The following is a 16,795-nucleotide window of genomic DNA, read 5'->3' as shown; positions in this document are numbered from 1 at the left end:
ACTGATGTATCTGTAGCCTGTTTAAAGAATTGACTCTCATCTCTACTCTCTTTGACAAATTTCTGTTCTTCTCTGTTAAAGTAAGTCTCTTATTTTTGCACATCTCTGTTGTCACGTCCCGCCACATCACAGTGAAATTGTGTCCGAATAGGGGCGGAAGGATCTAGAGTTGTGGAGAGGTTTCCGGAAGACTCTAGAACCCTTTAGATTATTCAATAAGGCTAGAGAATTCCTTAGAATTCTCTAGAATAACTTAGAAGGCAATGGAAGGTTCTAGATAGTTTCCAAGAAAGCCTTAGAATTCTCTAAAATGTGTAGAGAATTCTAGAAGAGGGACTAGATATTCTCTTGGAAAGCTTTAGAATTTCCTAGAATTAGTAGAAGATTCTAGGGAGGGATCAAAGTGTAAATAGTTTAGGGACTTGTAAAGTAAATATTAATTACAATTTAGTCTCTAGAAGGTAGTATAAATAGAGGTGTCCCTCATTTGTAAGGCACCAGCCAAGCAAGCAACCAAGAAAGCAAGTGTAAAGCAATCTTCCAAGCCTTCTTCTAAACTTTCCAAATCTTTCTAAGTCTTTCTTTTCATTCTCTTAGCGATCTTAGTTTCAAAAGGGCTTACTTGAGTTTACAAGATCTTGAAAGACTAGTGAGTAAGTTGTCAAGTGCCGCACGGAGCTTTAGTAAGACTCTAAGTCTGTGACATCTGTGCTCCCTATTTTCACTTCAGTAGGAGTAAATATTTATCTTTGCTCTAGAAAATTTTCTATTTATTTGAATGGTGCTGTTTGGGTTAAAGTTTGCACACACCTCGACTATTTCACTTGTTAACGTATAGTGAGGAAAATGTGTTCCTTAGTCATACAGTTTCACCAACTTTATGATTACTGAGCCATACTCTTAAGACGCGTTTGTTTTGTGAACAAGTTATATTGATTATAGTGATAATTATAATACCAAAAAAAAAACGAAATCCATGAGATATAATATAGAGCTTGTGGTTTTAAACTAGGTAAACTTATATGTTGCCATTTTATTGTAGTATTAGTTAAGTTTTGTGTAAGGTATAAAAGTCAATATAACTTATACCATGTTTGGTTGATAGGATTCTAAATGTTGTATAAAAGTTATTCATATTTAAATTTTATACGGTGTTTGGTTGCGTTTTTTGTAATCCTATATAATTAATTAATACCTACAAAATTTATGAGGGAATTTATGTATAAGTTCTGAGGGAATCTATGTATAAGTTTTGTGGGATAGAAGATAGAATAAGTTACGTAGATATTACTTATACATGTATTAAAATAGTAAATTACACATTTACCCCTATTGATTTCTGTTTGAAATATTACATACACACGAAAAATTGAGAAATTTGCGTGAATCTTTAAAAAGGGACTGTAAATGCACAAATGGGAGCAAAAGAAAGGGTGTGAGTATAAGTGAATGTTTCCCAACTCAATACAGATGTCCTAATAAAGTTTTTTGAGAATTTTTTTTTGGGTGCTCCAGGTGCCAGATCTATGAGCTAATACACACAAAAAATTGAGAAATTTGTGCGATTCCTAAAAAATGGTCTGTAAATGAGGAAATGGGAGCAAAAGAAATGGTGTGAGCATAGGTGAATGTTTTCCAACTCAATACGGAAGTCCTCATAAAGTATTTTGAGAAAAATTTGGGTGCTTCGGATGCCAGATCTATAGGCTAATACACACAAAAAATTGAGAAATTTGCGCAATTCCTAAAATAAAGTCTGTAAATGAGGAAATGGGCACGAAAAAAATAGTGTGACTATGTGAGTATACGTGAAAGTTCCCAACTCAATACAGAGATCCTTATAAAGTTTTGTGAGAAATTTTTTTTAGTTGTTTCGGGTGTCAGATCCATGGGCTAATACACACGAAAAATTGAGAAATTTGCGCGATTCTTAAACAAGGGCCTTTAAATGTGGAAATGGGCGTAAAAAAATGGTGTGAGTATATGTGAAGGTTCCCCAATTCAATACCGGGGTCCTCATAACATTTTTTGAGAAAAAAAAATTTGGGTGCTCCAGATGCTAGATCCTTGGGCAAATACACACAAAACATTGAGAAAATTTGCACAATTCCATAAAAAGGGCCTGTAAATACGAAAATGGGCGGAAAAACAATGATGTGAGTATTCGTGATGGTTCCCCAACTTAATACGGAGGTCGACATAAAGTTTTTTGAGAAAAAAAGTTTAGGGTGCTTCGGGCGCCAGATCCATGGGCTAATACACATGAAAAATTGAGGAATTTGTGCGATTCCTAAAAAATGTCCTGTAAATGTGTAAATGGGCGTGAAAACCATAGTGTGAGTATACGTAAAGGTTCCCCAACTCAAAACGTAGGTCCTCATAAAGTTTTTTAAGAAAAAAATTTGGGTGTTCCAGGTGCCAAATCCATGAGCTAATACACACGAAAAATTGAAGAATTTGTGCGATTCCTAAAAAGGGATTGCAAATGCGAAAATGGGCGCGAAAAAATGGTGTGAGTATACATGAAGGTTCCCCACTAAATACAGAAGTCCTCATAAAATTTTTTGAGAAATTTTTTTTGGGTGCTCTGTGCGCCATATCAATGGGATAATACACACGAAAAATTGAGTAATTTGTGTGATTCCTAAAAAAAACCTATAATGAGGAAATGGGCACGAAAAAAATAGTGTGAATATACATGAAGGTTCCCCAACTGAATACAGAGGTCCTCATTAAGCTTTTTGAGAATTTTTTTTGGTACTCCAGGCGCATATCCATGGGCTAATACATACGAAAAATTGAGGAATTAGCACGATTCCTATATAAGGGCCTGTAAATGAGAAAATGGGCGCAAAAAAAATAGTGCGGGTATACATGAAGGTTCTCCACCTCAATACGGAGGTCCTTATAAAGTTTTTTGAGAAAATTTATTTGGGTGCTTTAGGCGCCTAATTCATGGGCTAATATACCTACGAAAAATTGAGAAATTTGCGCGATTCCTAAAATAGGGCCTGTAAATGTAGAAATGGAAGCAAACAAAATGTTGTGAGTATACGTGAAGGTTCTCAAACTCAACACAGAGGTCCTCATGAGATTTTTTGAGAAAAAAAAAATTGGGTGCTCCAGGCGCCAGATCCATGGACTAATACAGACAAAAAATTTAAGAATTTGCATGATTTCTAAAAAGGGCCTATAAATGCGAAAATGAGCATGAAACAAATGGTATGAGTATATGTGAAGGTTCCCTAATTCAATACGGAGGCCCTCATAAAGTTTTTTGAGAAAAAAATTCGGGTGCTCCGAGCGCCTGATCCGTTGACTAATACACACGAAAAGTTAAAAAATTTGCTTGATTCTTAAAACAGGGCCTGTAAATGCGGTAATGGGTTAAAAAAATGGTGTGAGTATATGTGAATGTTCCCTAACTCAATACAGAGGTACTCATAAAGTTTTTTGAGAAATTTTTTTTGGATACTTCGACCGTCAAATCCATGAACTAATACACACGAAAAATTCAGAAATTTGTGTGATTCCTAAAAAAGAGCCTATAAATGAGAAAATGGGTGCGAAAATAATGTTGTGAGAATATGTGTATGTTCACGAACTCAATATGAAAGTCCTCATAAAGTTTTTTGAAAAAAATAATTTGGATGTTTCGGGCAACATATCTATGGGCTAATACACACAAAAAATATGAGAAATTTGCGTGATTCCAAAAAAGGTTCTCTAAATGCGAAAATGGACGTGAAAAAAATGGTGTGACTACACGTGAATGTTGCCCAACTTAGTACGGAGGTCCTCATAAAGTTTTTTAAAGAAAAAACTTTGACTGCTATGGGCGCCATATACACACGAAAAATTTGGAATTTGCGCGATTCCTAAAATAGGGCATGTGAATGAGGAAATGGTCGCAAAAAAAATAGTGTGAGTATACGTGAAGGTTCCCCAACTCAATACGGATGTCCTCATAAAGTTTTTGAGGAAAATAATTTTGGTACTCCGGGCACCAGATCCATTGGGTAATACACACGAAAAATTGAGAAATTTACGCGATGTCTAAAAAAGGGCCTGTAAATGCATAAATGAGAAAAAATAGTATAAGTATACATGAAGGTTCACCAACTCAATAGGGAAGTTCTCATAAAGTCTTTTGAGAAATTATTTTTGGATGTTCCGAGCACCAAATCCATGGGCTAATACAAACAAAATTTGAGAAATTTGTGCGATTTCTAAAATAGGGCTTGTAAATGAGGAAATGGCCACGAAAAAAATAGTGTGAGTATACGTGAAGGTTCGCCAACTCAATACGGAGATACTCATAAAGTTTTTTGAGAAAAAAATTTATGTCCTCCGGGCGCGAGATTCATGGGCTAATACACACGAAAAATTGAAGAATTTGCGTGATTCCTAAAAATGGCCTGTAAATGAGGAAACTGAACGCAAAAAAATGGTGTGACTATACGTGAAGGTTCTCCAAATCAATAAGGAGGTCCTGATAAAGTTTTTTGAGAAAAAAATTGGGAGCTCCGGACTCTAGATTCATGGGCTAATACACACGAAAAATTGAGAAATTTGAACGATTCCTAAAAATGGGACTGTAAATGCGAAAATGTGCTCGAAAAAAATGGTGTAAATATACGTGAAGGTTCCCCAACTCAATACAGAAGTCCTCATAATTGTTTTTGAGAATTTTTTTTGGGTGCTCTATAGACCAGATCCATGGGATAATACACACAACAAATTGAAGAATCTTCGCGATTCCTAAAAAAGAGCCTGTAAATGCGAAAATGGGTGCGAAAAAAAAATTGTGATTATTCGTGAAGGTTCCCTATTTTAATACGGAGGTCCTCATAAAGATTTTTGCTAAAAAAAAATTGGGTGCTCCGGGAGCCAGATCAATGAGATAATAATACATACGAAAAATTGGGAATTTGCGCGATTCCTAAAAAAGGGCTTGTAAATATGGAAATCAGCGCGAAAAAAATTATGTGAATATACATAAAGGTTCCCTAACTCAATACGGAGGTCCTCATAATGTTTTTTGAGAAAAAAAAATTCGGTGCTCCCGGCGCCTAATCCATGGGCTAATACACAAAAAAAATTGAGGAATTTGTACGATTCCTAAAAAAGAACGTGTAAATACGGAATTGGGCGCGAAAAAAATGGTATGAATATTCGTGAAAGTTCTCTAACTTAATACAGAGGTCTTCATAAAGGTTTTTGAGAAAAGAAATGTGGTTGTTTCGAGTGCCAGATCCATGGGCTAATACACACAAAAGAATTGAAGAATTTGCGCGATTCCTAAAAAAAGGATTGTAATAGAAGAAATGGGAGCGAAAAAATGGTGTGATACAAGTGATTGTTCCCCTACTCAATACGGAGGTGATCAAAAAGTTTTTTGAGAAAAAACATTAAGGTGCTCCGGGCGCCAGATCCATGGGCTAATACACACGAAAATTAAAAAATTTGCGCGATTTTTCAAAAAGGGTCTGTAGATGCAAAAAATGGGAGCGAAAAAAATGGTATAAGTATACATGAAGAATCTCAAATCAATACGGAGGTCCTCATAAAGTCTTTTGAGAAAAAAAATTAGGTGCAATGGGTGCAAGATTCATTGGCTAATACAAATCAAAAATTGAGAAATTTGCGCGATTCCTAAAGAAGGCTTGTAAATGTGGAAATGGTCTCGAAAAAAATGGTGTAAGTATACGTGAAAGTTACTTAATACCGAGGTCCTTATAAAGTTTTTTCATAAGAAAAGTTTGGTTGCTCCGGGCTCTAGGTCAATGGGCTAATACACACGAAAAATTAAAAAATTTGCGCAACTCCTAATAAAGGATCTATATATGAGGAAATGGGCGCGATAAAAATGGTGTGAGTATACGTGAAGGTTCTCCAACCCAACACGAAGGTCCTCATAAAAAAATTTTAGAAAAAAAATTTGGGTGCTCCGGGCGCCAATTCCATGGGCTATTCACGCCTAGCTGCGGTGTCAAGCTCATATTACACACCAAAAAATTGAAGAATTTACGTAATTCCTAAAAAATGGCCTATAAATCAGGAAATATGAGCGAAAAAATGGTGTAAATGTAGGTGAAGGTTCCCCAACTCAATACTGAGATTCTCATAAAGTTTTTTGAGAAAAATATTTTTGGTGCTCCGAGCACCAAATCCATACGCTTATTACACACGAAAAATTGAGAAATTTGCGCGATTCTTAAAAAATGGCATGTATATGCGGAAATTGACGCAAAAAAAAATGATGTGACTATACGAGAAAGTTCTCCAACTTAATACGGATGTCCTCATAAAGTATTTTTAAAAAAATATTTTGGGTTCTCCGGGTGATAGATCTGAGGGCTAATACAAACGAAAAACTGAGAAATTTACGCGAAACCTAAAACAGGGGCTTGTAAATAAGGAAAATGGGCGAATAAAATGGTGCAAGTATACGTGAAGGTCTGTCAACTCAATACAGAGGTCCTTATAAAAAAAATTTAGAAAAAAAAATTGGCTGCTCTGGGTGTTACATCTATGGGCTAATACAAACAAAAAATTGAGAAATTTGCGCGTTTTCTAAAAAAAAGACATGTTGATGAGGAAAATGGACGCGAAAAAATTGGTGTGAGTATACCTGAATGTTACCGAACTAAATAAGGAGGTTCTCACATTGTTTTATGAGAAAATAAAATTTTGGGTGCTCCGAGCACCAGATCAATTGGGTAATACATATTATAAATTGAGGATTTGTGCGATTTTTAAAAAAGGCATGTAAATATGAAAATGGACGCAAAAAAAATGGTGTGAGTATACGTGAAGGTTCCTCAACTCAATACGGAGGTCCTCATAAGGTTTTTTAGAGAAAAAAAATTTTGGTGCTCCAAGCGCCGGATCCACAGACTAATACACACGAAAAATTAAGAATTTGCACTATTCCTAAAAAAGGGCCTGTAAATGCGGAAATGAATGTGAAAAAAAAAAGGTGTGATAATACGTGAAGATTTTCCAACTCAATACGGAGGTACTCATAAAGTTTATTGAGAAAAAACTTTTGGGTGCTCGGGACGCCAGATCCATGGTATAATACACACGAAAAATTAATGAATTTGCGCGATTCCTATAAAAATGGTCTTTAAATAAGGAAATGGGCACGAAAAAAAAGTGTTAATATACGCGAAGGTTCACAAACTCAATGCGAAGAACCTTATAAAGCTTTTTGAAAACATTTTTTGGGTGCTCTGGGTACCACATCCAAGGGTGAATACACAAGAAAATTGACGAATTTGCGTGATTCCTTAAAAAGGGTCTGTAAATGTGAAAATGGGATTGAACTTAAAAGGTGTGATTATACGTGAATGTTCCCCAACTCAATATGGTGGTCCTCATAATGTTTTTTGAGAAAAAAATTTGGCTGCTCTAGGCGCCACATCCATGGGCTATACATACAAAAAATTGAGGAATTTGCGTGATTCCTAAAAATGGGCCTGTAAATGAGGAAATGAGCGCAAAAAAAAAATGGTGTGAGTATACATGAAGGTTCCTTAACTCAATACGGAGGTCCTCATAAAGTTTTTTGGGGAAAAAACTTTGGGTGCTCCAGACGCTAGATTCATGGGTTAATACATACGAAATATTGAAGAATTTGCGCGATTCCTAAGTATGGGCATGTAAATTCAGAAATGGACTCGAAAAAAATGGTGTGAGTATACTTAAAGGTTCCCCAACTCAAAATGGATGTCCTCATAAAATCTTTTGAGAGAAAAAAATTAGCCTACTCCGGACGCCAGATATATGGGTTAATACATACGAAAAATTAAGAAATTTTCGCGATTCCAAAAAAATGGCATGAAAATGGGCGCGAAAAAATATTGTAAGTATCCGTGAAGGTTCTCCAACTCAATACGGAGGTCCTCATATAGTTTGTTGAGAAAAACTTTTAGGTTCTCTGGGTGCTAGAGCAATGGGATAATACCACGAAAAATTTAGGAATTTGCGCTATTCCTAAGAAAGGGCATGTAAATGTATAAATGGGGGCGAAAAAAATGGTGTGAGTATACATGAAAGTTCTCCAACTCAATACAGAGGTGCTCATAAAATCTTTTGAGAAAAATAATTTGGGTGCTTCGAGCACCAGGTCCATGGGCTAATAAATACAAAAAATTGAGAAATTTGTGCGATTTGTAAAAAAAGATCTGTAAATGGGAAAGATGGGTACGAAAAAAATTGTGTGAGTATACGTGAAGGTTTACCAACTCAATATGGAGATCCTCATAAAGTTTTTTAAGAAAATATTTTGGGTGCTCTGGGCCAGATCCATGGGCTAATACACACGAAAATTGAGAAATTTGCGCGATTTCTCAAAAAGGGTCTGTAAATGCAAAAATGGGAGCGAAAAAAATGGTATGAGTATACATGAAGAATCTCAAATCAATACGGAGGTCTCATAAAGTCTTTTGAGGAAAAAAATTTGGGTGCAAGATTCATTGGCTAATACAAATCAAAAATTGAGAAATTTGCGCGATTACTAAAGAAAGCCTGTAAATGTGTAAATGGTCGCGAAAAAAATGGTGTGAGTATCCGTGAAAGTTCCCCAACTTAATACCGAGATCTTTATAAAGTTTTTTAATAAGAAAAGTTTGGCTGTTCCGGGCGCTAGATCCATAGGCTAATACATACGAAAAATGCAATTCCTAATAAAGGGCATATATATGAGGAAATGGGCGCGATAAAAATGGTGTGAGTATACGTGAAGGTTCTCCAACCCAACACGAAGGTCCTTATAAAAAAAATTTAGAAAAATTTTTGGGTGCTCCGGGCGCCAATTCCATGGGCTATTACACACCAAAAAATTGAAGAATTTACGCAATTCCTAAAGGGGCCTATAAATCAGGAAATATGAGCGAACAAAATGGTGTGAGTGTGCGTGAAGGTTCCCCAACTCAATACTGAGGTCCTCATAAAGTTTTTTGAGAAAAATATTTTTGGTGCTCCGAGCGCCAAATCCATAGGCTTATTACACACGAAATATTGAGGAATTTGCGCGATTCTTAAAAAATGGCATGTATATGCGGAAATGGGCGCAAAAAAAATAGTGTGACTATACGTAAAGGTTCTCCAACGTAATACGGAGGTCCTCATAAAGTATTTTAAAAAACATATTTTGGGTGCTCCGGGTGATAGATCTGAGGGCTAATATACACACGAAAAAATGAGAAATTTACGCGAAACCTAAAAAAAGGGTTTGTAAATGAGGAAAATGGGCGCGAATAAAATGGTGTGAGTATACGTGAAGGTTCGCCAGCTCAATACGGAGGTCTTTATAAAAAAATTTCAACAAAAAAAAATTGGCTGCTCTTGGTGCTAGATCCATGGGCTAATACAAATGAAAAATTGAGAAATTTGCGCGATTTCTAAAAAAGGCATGTAAATGAGGAAAATGGGCGCGAAAAAAATGTTATGTGTAGACGTGAAGGTTCGCCAACTCAATATGGAGGTCCTCATAAAAATTTTTGAGAGAAAAAAATTGGGTGCTCCGGACATCAAATTCATGGGCTAATATACACGAAAAATTGAGAAATTTGAGCGATTCTTAAAAAAGGACATGTAAATGCGAAAATGGGAGCAAAAAAGATTGTGTGAGTATACATGAAGGTTCTCCAACTCAATACGGAGGTACTCATAATGTTTTTTAAGAAAAAAAATTTGGTACTCAAAGCTCTAAATCCATTGGTTTATATGTACGAAAAATTGAGGAATTTGCATTATTCCTAAAAAAAAGCTTGTAAATGCGAAAATGAGAGTGAAGAAAATGGTGTGAGTATACGTGAACGTTCCCCAATTCAATATGAAGGTCCTCAATAAGATTTATGAGAAAAAAAATTGTACTCCATGTGCCGGATCCATGGGCACATACGAAAAATTGATGAATTTTTTAGATTTCTAAAAATGGGCCTGTAAATGCGGAAATAGGCGCAAAAAAATATTGTGAGTATACATGAAGGTTCCCCAACTAGTTACGGAGGACCTCATAAAGTTTTTTGACAAAAGAATTTTGGGTGCTCTAGGAGCCAAATCTATGGGCTAATACACACGAAAAATTGAGAAATTTGCGCGATTCCTAAAAAAGGGCTTGTATATAAGGAAATGGGCACGAATAAAATAGTATGAGTATACATGAAGGTTCCCCAACTTTATACGGAGGTCCTCATTAAGTTTTTTGAGAAAATTTTTTTTGGGTGATTCAGGCGCCAGATCTATGGGATAATAGAGACGTAAAACTGAGAAATTTGCGCGATTCCTAAAAAAAACATGTAAATGAGGAAATGGGTACAAAAATATGGTATGAATAAACGTAAAGGTTCCTCAACTCAATATGGAGGTCCTCATAAAGTTTTTAGCAAAAGAAATTTAGGGTGTCCTAGGCGCCAGATCCATGAGCTAGTACGCATGAAAAATTAATGAATTTGCGTGATTCCTAAAAAAGGCCTATAAATGCGGAAATGGGTTCGAAAAAAATGGTGTGAGTTTACGTAAATGTAATCCAACTCAATACGGATGTCCGTATAAAGGTTTTTGAGAAGAAAAGTTTGGGTGATCTGAGAGTCGAATCCATGGTACATATGAAAAATTGAGGAATTTGCGCGATACCTAAAAAAACCTTTAAATGCAAAAATGGGCGCGAAAAAAAAAAGGTGTGAGTAGACATGAAGGTTCCCCAACTCAATACGGAGGTCTTCATAAAGTTTTTTGAGAGAAAAAGTTCGGGTGTTCCATGCACAAGATCCATGGGCTAATACACGAAAAATTGAGGAATTTACGCGATTCCTTAATAAGGGCCTGTAAATGAGGTAATGGGTGCGGAAAAAATGGTGTGAGTATATGTGAAGGTTCTCCAACTCAATACGGTTGTCCTTATAAATTTTTTTGAGAAAAATTTTTGGATGCTCCAAGTGTTAGATCCATAGGCTAATACACACGAAAAATTGAGGAATTTGTGTGATTTTTTTAAAAAAGGGATGCAAATGCAGAAATAGACGCGAAAAAAATAGTGTGAGTATACACGAAGGTTCTCCAACTCAATACGGAAGTACTCATAAAGTCTTTTGAGAAAAAAAATTCGATTCGCCGGGCGCCAAATCCTTGGGCTAATATAAACGAATAGTTGAGAAATTTGCGTGGTTCCTAAAAAGGGGAATGTAAAGGAGGAAATGGCACAAAAAAAATGGTGTGAGTATACCTGAAGGTTCTCAACTCAAAACGAAGGTCCTCATAAAGTTTTTTGAGAAAAAAAGTATGGGTGCTCCGGGCGCTAGATCAATGGGTAAATACACACAAAAAAACTAAGGAATTTACGCGATTCCTAAAAGAGGGCATGTAAATGCGGAAATAGGTGCGAAAAAAATGGTGTTAGTATACGTGAAGGTTACACAACTCAATACAGAGGTCCTCATAAAGTTCTTTGAGAAAAAGTTTTTTGGGTGCTCCAGGCGTAAGATCCATTGGCTAATACACACGAAAAACTAAAAATTTTACGCGATTCCTAAAAATGGGCCTGTAAATGCAGAAATGTGCGCGAATAAAATAGTGTGAGTATACGTGAAAGTTCCTTAACTCAATATAGAGGTCATCATAGAGTTTTTTGAGAAACAAAGTATGGGTGCTCTGGACGTCGAATCCATGGGCTAATACGCATGAAAAATTGAGAAATTTGCGCGATTCCTAAAAAATGGCCTATAAATCCAGAAATACACACGAAAAAAATGGTGTGAATATACGTGAAGGATTCCCAACTCAATACGGATGTCCTCATAAAGTTTTTTGACAAAAAAGTTGTGTATTCCGAGCGCCAGATCCATGGGCTAATACACACAAAAAATTGAGAAATTTACGCGATTCCTAAAAAATGGCTTGTAGATGCGGAAATGGGCGCGAAAAAAAAAATGTGAGTATTCTTGAAGGTTCCCCAACTTAATACAGAGTACCTCATAATGTTTTTTGTGAAAAATAATTTGGCTGCTCCGGGCCCCAGATCCATGGACTAATACACACGAAAAATTGAGGAATTTGCGCGATTCCTAAAACGGGCTTGTAAATAAGGAAAGGGGCGACAAAAAATAGTGTGAGTACACGTGATGATTCTCCAACTCAATATAGAGGTCCTAATAAAGTTTTTTGAGAAAAAAAAATTGGGTGCTCCGAGCGCCAAATCAATGGGCAAAATACACACAAAAAATTGAAGAATTTGCGCGATTTCTAAATTAAGGCTTGTAAATGAGGAAATGGGTGAGAGAAAAAAAGGTGTGAGTATACGTGAAGGTTCCCCAACTCAATACGGAGGTTCTCGTAATGTTTTTTGAGAAAAAAAGTTTGGGTTCTCTGAAAGCCGGATCCATGGGCTAATACAGACGAAAAATTGTGGAATTTGAATGATTCTTAAAAAATGGCTTGTAAATGCGAGGATAGGCGCGAAAAAAATGATTTGAGTATACGTAAAGGTTTCTCAACTCAATACAAATGTCTTCATAAAAAATTTTAAGAAAAAAAGTTTGGGTGCTACGGAGCCAGATCTGAGGGCTAATACACACGAAAAATTGAAGAATTTGCGCGATTTCTAAAAAGGGGCCTATAAATGAGGAAATGGGCGCGACAAAAATGGTGTGAGTATACGTGAAGGTTACCTAACTCAATACAGAGGTCGTCATAAAAAATTTTGAGAATAAAATTTTGGGTGCTCGGGGCGCCAGATCTATGAGTTAATACACACGAAAAATTGAGAAATTTGCGCGATTCCTAAAAAGGGCATTTAAATGCGGAAATGTCCGTGAAAAAAAAGGTATAAGTATACATTAAGGTTTCTCAACTCAATACGGTGGTATTCATAAAGGTTTTTTAGAAAAAAAAGTATGGGTGCTCTTGGGTCCATGGGCAATTACACAAGAAAAATTAAGAAGTTTGTGCGATTCCTAAAAAATGGCTTGTAAATACGAAAATAGGCGTGAAAATTTGGTGTGAGTATGCATGGTGGTTACCCAACTCAATACGGAGGTCCTCATAAAGTTTTTGAGAAAAAAAATTGGGTGCTCCAGGCGCCAAATCCATGGGCTAATATATACACACAAAATTGAGGAATATGCAATTCCTAAAAAAGGGCCAACAAAATGCGTAATGGGCGCGAAAAAAAATTGTGTGAGTATTCGTGAAGGTTCCCCAACTTAATTCAGAGGTTCTCATAAAGATTTTGGTGAAAAAAGAATTTGGGTGCTCCGAGCGCCAGATATATGGGCTAATACATACGAATAATTGAGGAATTTGTGCAATTCCTAAAAAAGGGCATGTACATGTGAAAATGGGCGCAAAAAAATGGTGTGAGTATACGTGAAGGTTCCCCAACTCAATACAGGGGTCCTCATAAAGATTTTTTGAGAAAGAAAATTTTAGGTGCTCCGGGCGCCAGATCAATGGGATAATACACACAAAAAAATTGAGGAATTTATGCGATTTCTAATAAAGGGCCTGCAAATAAGAAAATGGGCACGAAAAAATTGTGTGAGTATACGTGAAAGTTTCCCAACTCAATACGAGGTCCTCATAAAGATTTCTGAGAAAAAAAGTTTGGCTGCTTCGGGAGTCAGATCCATGGGCAAATACACAAGAAAAACTGAGAAATATGCGTGATTCCTAAAATAGGGCTTGTAAATGCAGAAATGGGCGCGAAAAAAATGGTGTAAGTATACGTGAAGGTTCCCAACTCAATGCGGAGGTCGTTATAAAGTTTTTTGAGAAAAATGTTTTCGATACTCCGGTGCTAGATCCATGGGTTAATACACACGAAAAATTGAGAATTTGCTTGATTCCTAGAAAGGGGCCTGTAAATACGAAAATGTGCACGAAAAAATGGTATGAGTATACGTGAAGGTTCCTCAACTCAATACGGAGGTTCTCATAAAGTTTTTTGAGAATAAAAATATGGGTGCTCCGAGCGCCAAATTCATGGGTTAATACACACGAAAGATTGAGATATTTGCATGATTCCTAAAAAAGCAGTAACTGAGGAAATGGGCGTGAAAAAATGGTGTGATTATACATGAAAGTTCCCAATTCAATACGAAGGTCTCATAAAGTTTTTTGAGAAAAAAAATAGGTTCCTCGGGCTCCAGATCCATTGGCTAATACACACGAAAAATTGAGGAATTTGCGCAACTCCTAAAAAATGACCTGCAAATGCGGAAATGGGCTCGAAAAAATGGTGTGAGTATATGGAAGGTTCCCCAACACAATATGGAGGTCCTCATAAAATTTTTTGTGAAAAAAAAATTGGGTGCTCCCGGCGCCAGATCCATAGGCTAATAACACACGAAAAAATTGAGGAATTTGCACGATTCCTTAAAAAGGGCCTGTAGATATGGAAATGGGCGCGAAAAAAATGGTGTGAGTATACGTGAAGGTTCCCCAACTCAATACGGAGATGCTCATAAAAAATTTTGAGAAAATTTCTTTGGGTGCTTCGGGAACCAAATCCATGGGCTAATACACACGAAAAATTGAGAAATTTGCGCGATTCCTAAAAATGGGCCTAAAAATACAGAAATTGGCCAGAAAAGAATGGTGCGAGTATACGTGAAAGTTTCCCAACTCAATTCAGAGGTCCTCAAAAAAAAATTGTGTAAAGAATTTTGGGTGCTCCGGGCGTCAGATATATGGGCTAATACATACGAAAAATTGAGGAATTTGCGCGATTCCTAGAAAAGGACCTGTAAATGCGGATATGGGCGTGAAAAAAATGGTGTGAGTATACGTGAAGGTTCCCTAACTCAATACGGAGGTCCTAATAAAGTTTTTTTAGAAAAAAATACTGGGCGTCCAGGCGTCAGATCCATGGGCTAATACACAAAAAATTAAGGAATTTGCGTGATTCCTAAAAATGGGCCTGTAAATGAGGAAATGGATGCGAAAAAATGGTGTGAGTATACGTGAAGGTTCCCCAACTCAATACGGAGGTCCTCATAAAGATTTTTGAGAAAAGAAATTGGCAACATGAGGGTGATGATGTTAGTTGTGAGATCTGATGTCACGACCCGAGCCTATACCATGAACATGACCGGCACTTGGGAATCATTTATGGTCCCCAAGCGAACCCTCAGCTTCTGTCCTTCGAACTTGCGTTAGATCGGCGATACACTGATTAGAGAAAGTGTAGCACCAACACCTCAAAGTTCATGGTCCTTACCTTGGCAAGTAGGACAACCCTTTTCGGTGTGGGAGACACCGGATTCCACATAACTATTATATTTTCCTAACTATTTTTGTTTCCTATTTCTTTTTATATACATACGATTTTTTATTTGTTTTCATTTGAAATCCTAATGTAAATATTTTATTTATATTACAAATTGAATTTTAAAGTTTGATTCGACGCATATGTTAATCAACATATTGACATAATATTTTACATAATATAAAATTGGATATTATAAATTTATAATGTACTTGAAAATTGGAAGCAGCAACAGTTGCCCGTTGTTAAATAAAGCTTCGGTGACACAAAAAATAGCATTATCGATGCGAGGAAATTTAAAATATCAAGTTGATCAAAGAAACAGTTATTACAATATGTTAATGGTATTTTATTTTTTATAAGCTATAAACATAAAAATAAAATAGCCAAAAAAAAAAGATTGCCCACTTAAGTATAGAAGAAGAATTCATTTTTCTTTTATCTTTTATTCAAAAAGAGGGAGAATTTATATTAACTTGCAACAAATTCAATATTCAATATTCAATAGTTAATAATTCATGTAGTGTAATCTCTTCATAACTAAATAATACCTACATAACTTATACCTGCATAACTAAACCCAACATAACTAAACCATGCATAACAAAACCTGCATAACTTATACCTAGATAACTATAACCAATAACCAAACGGCCCTTACGGTTTAACATTAAAAAAATGAAGTTTTGGGCTAAAAACATCCCTTATTAATAGGTAGGTTATATCCGTGTGATATAATAATGAACAAAAAACCTCCTTATGAAGTTGCTAATAAGGGGTGTTTTTTTTTGTTCATTATTATATCACAGGAATATAATTTAGGTTTAGCCTATACATAAGGGAGATTTTTAGCCCAAAACTCAAAAAATTGCTTGGATCTTCCAAATTGTTCCAAAAGCTATGCATTTCAGATAGTTTTTGGAGGATCTGATATGGTGCCATTCCATTTTCAGAGGATCCAAGCAAACAATGTCGATGATATGTGCCGGATCCTCCAAAAGCTATGGACTTCTTATTGCTTTTGGAGGATCTAATATGGCGCTATGCCATTTTTAGAGGATCCGAGCAACATACGTCACTAGAGGAGTCACCAGCTATATTGCTTGGATCCTCCAAAAATGTTTATAGTGTCTCATGAGCAACATACACTATAGGAGTCACCAGCTCGGATCCTCCAAAAATGTTTACGGTGTCTCGGATTCGAGCAACATAGATCACCTGATGTAAGAACAACATATGCATACAGGAAGGAGTCATTTAGTACATGGGATAACAACAAGGATAATAATCCTAAAATAAATTTTAGGATCAACTTTATCCCATGTTTGGTTTGAGATATTAGCTAATCCCAGAATTATTTTATCCCACCGTTTGAACTAAAAACGATGGGATTACAAATCGCATGGGATATCCTTGCTCATCTCATTCGGCATACCAAACGACCCCGAAGGGTATAGACAACCAGATCATAAACAATCAATCTCAGAAAGATAATAAGAAGCAGAACATAGAAGTACCTAA

The sequence above is a fragment of the Solanum verrucosum genome, unplaced genomic scaffold (assembly GCF_900185275.1).
Source record: "Solanum verrucosum unplaced genomic scaffold, falcon-dt-bn FXZP01000125.1, whole genome shotgun sequence".
Lineage (NCBI taxonomy): Eukaryota > Viridiplantae > Streptophyta > Magnoliopsida > Solanales > Solanaceae > Solanum > Solanum verrucosum.
This window is presented reverse-complemented; position numbering follows the sequence as displayed.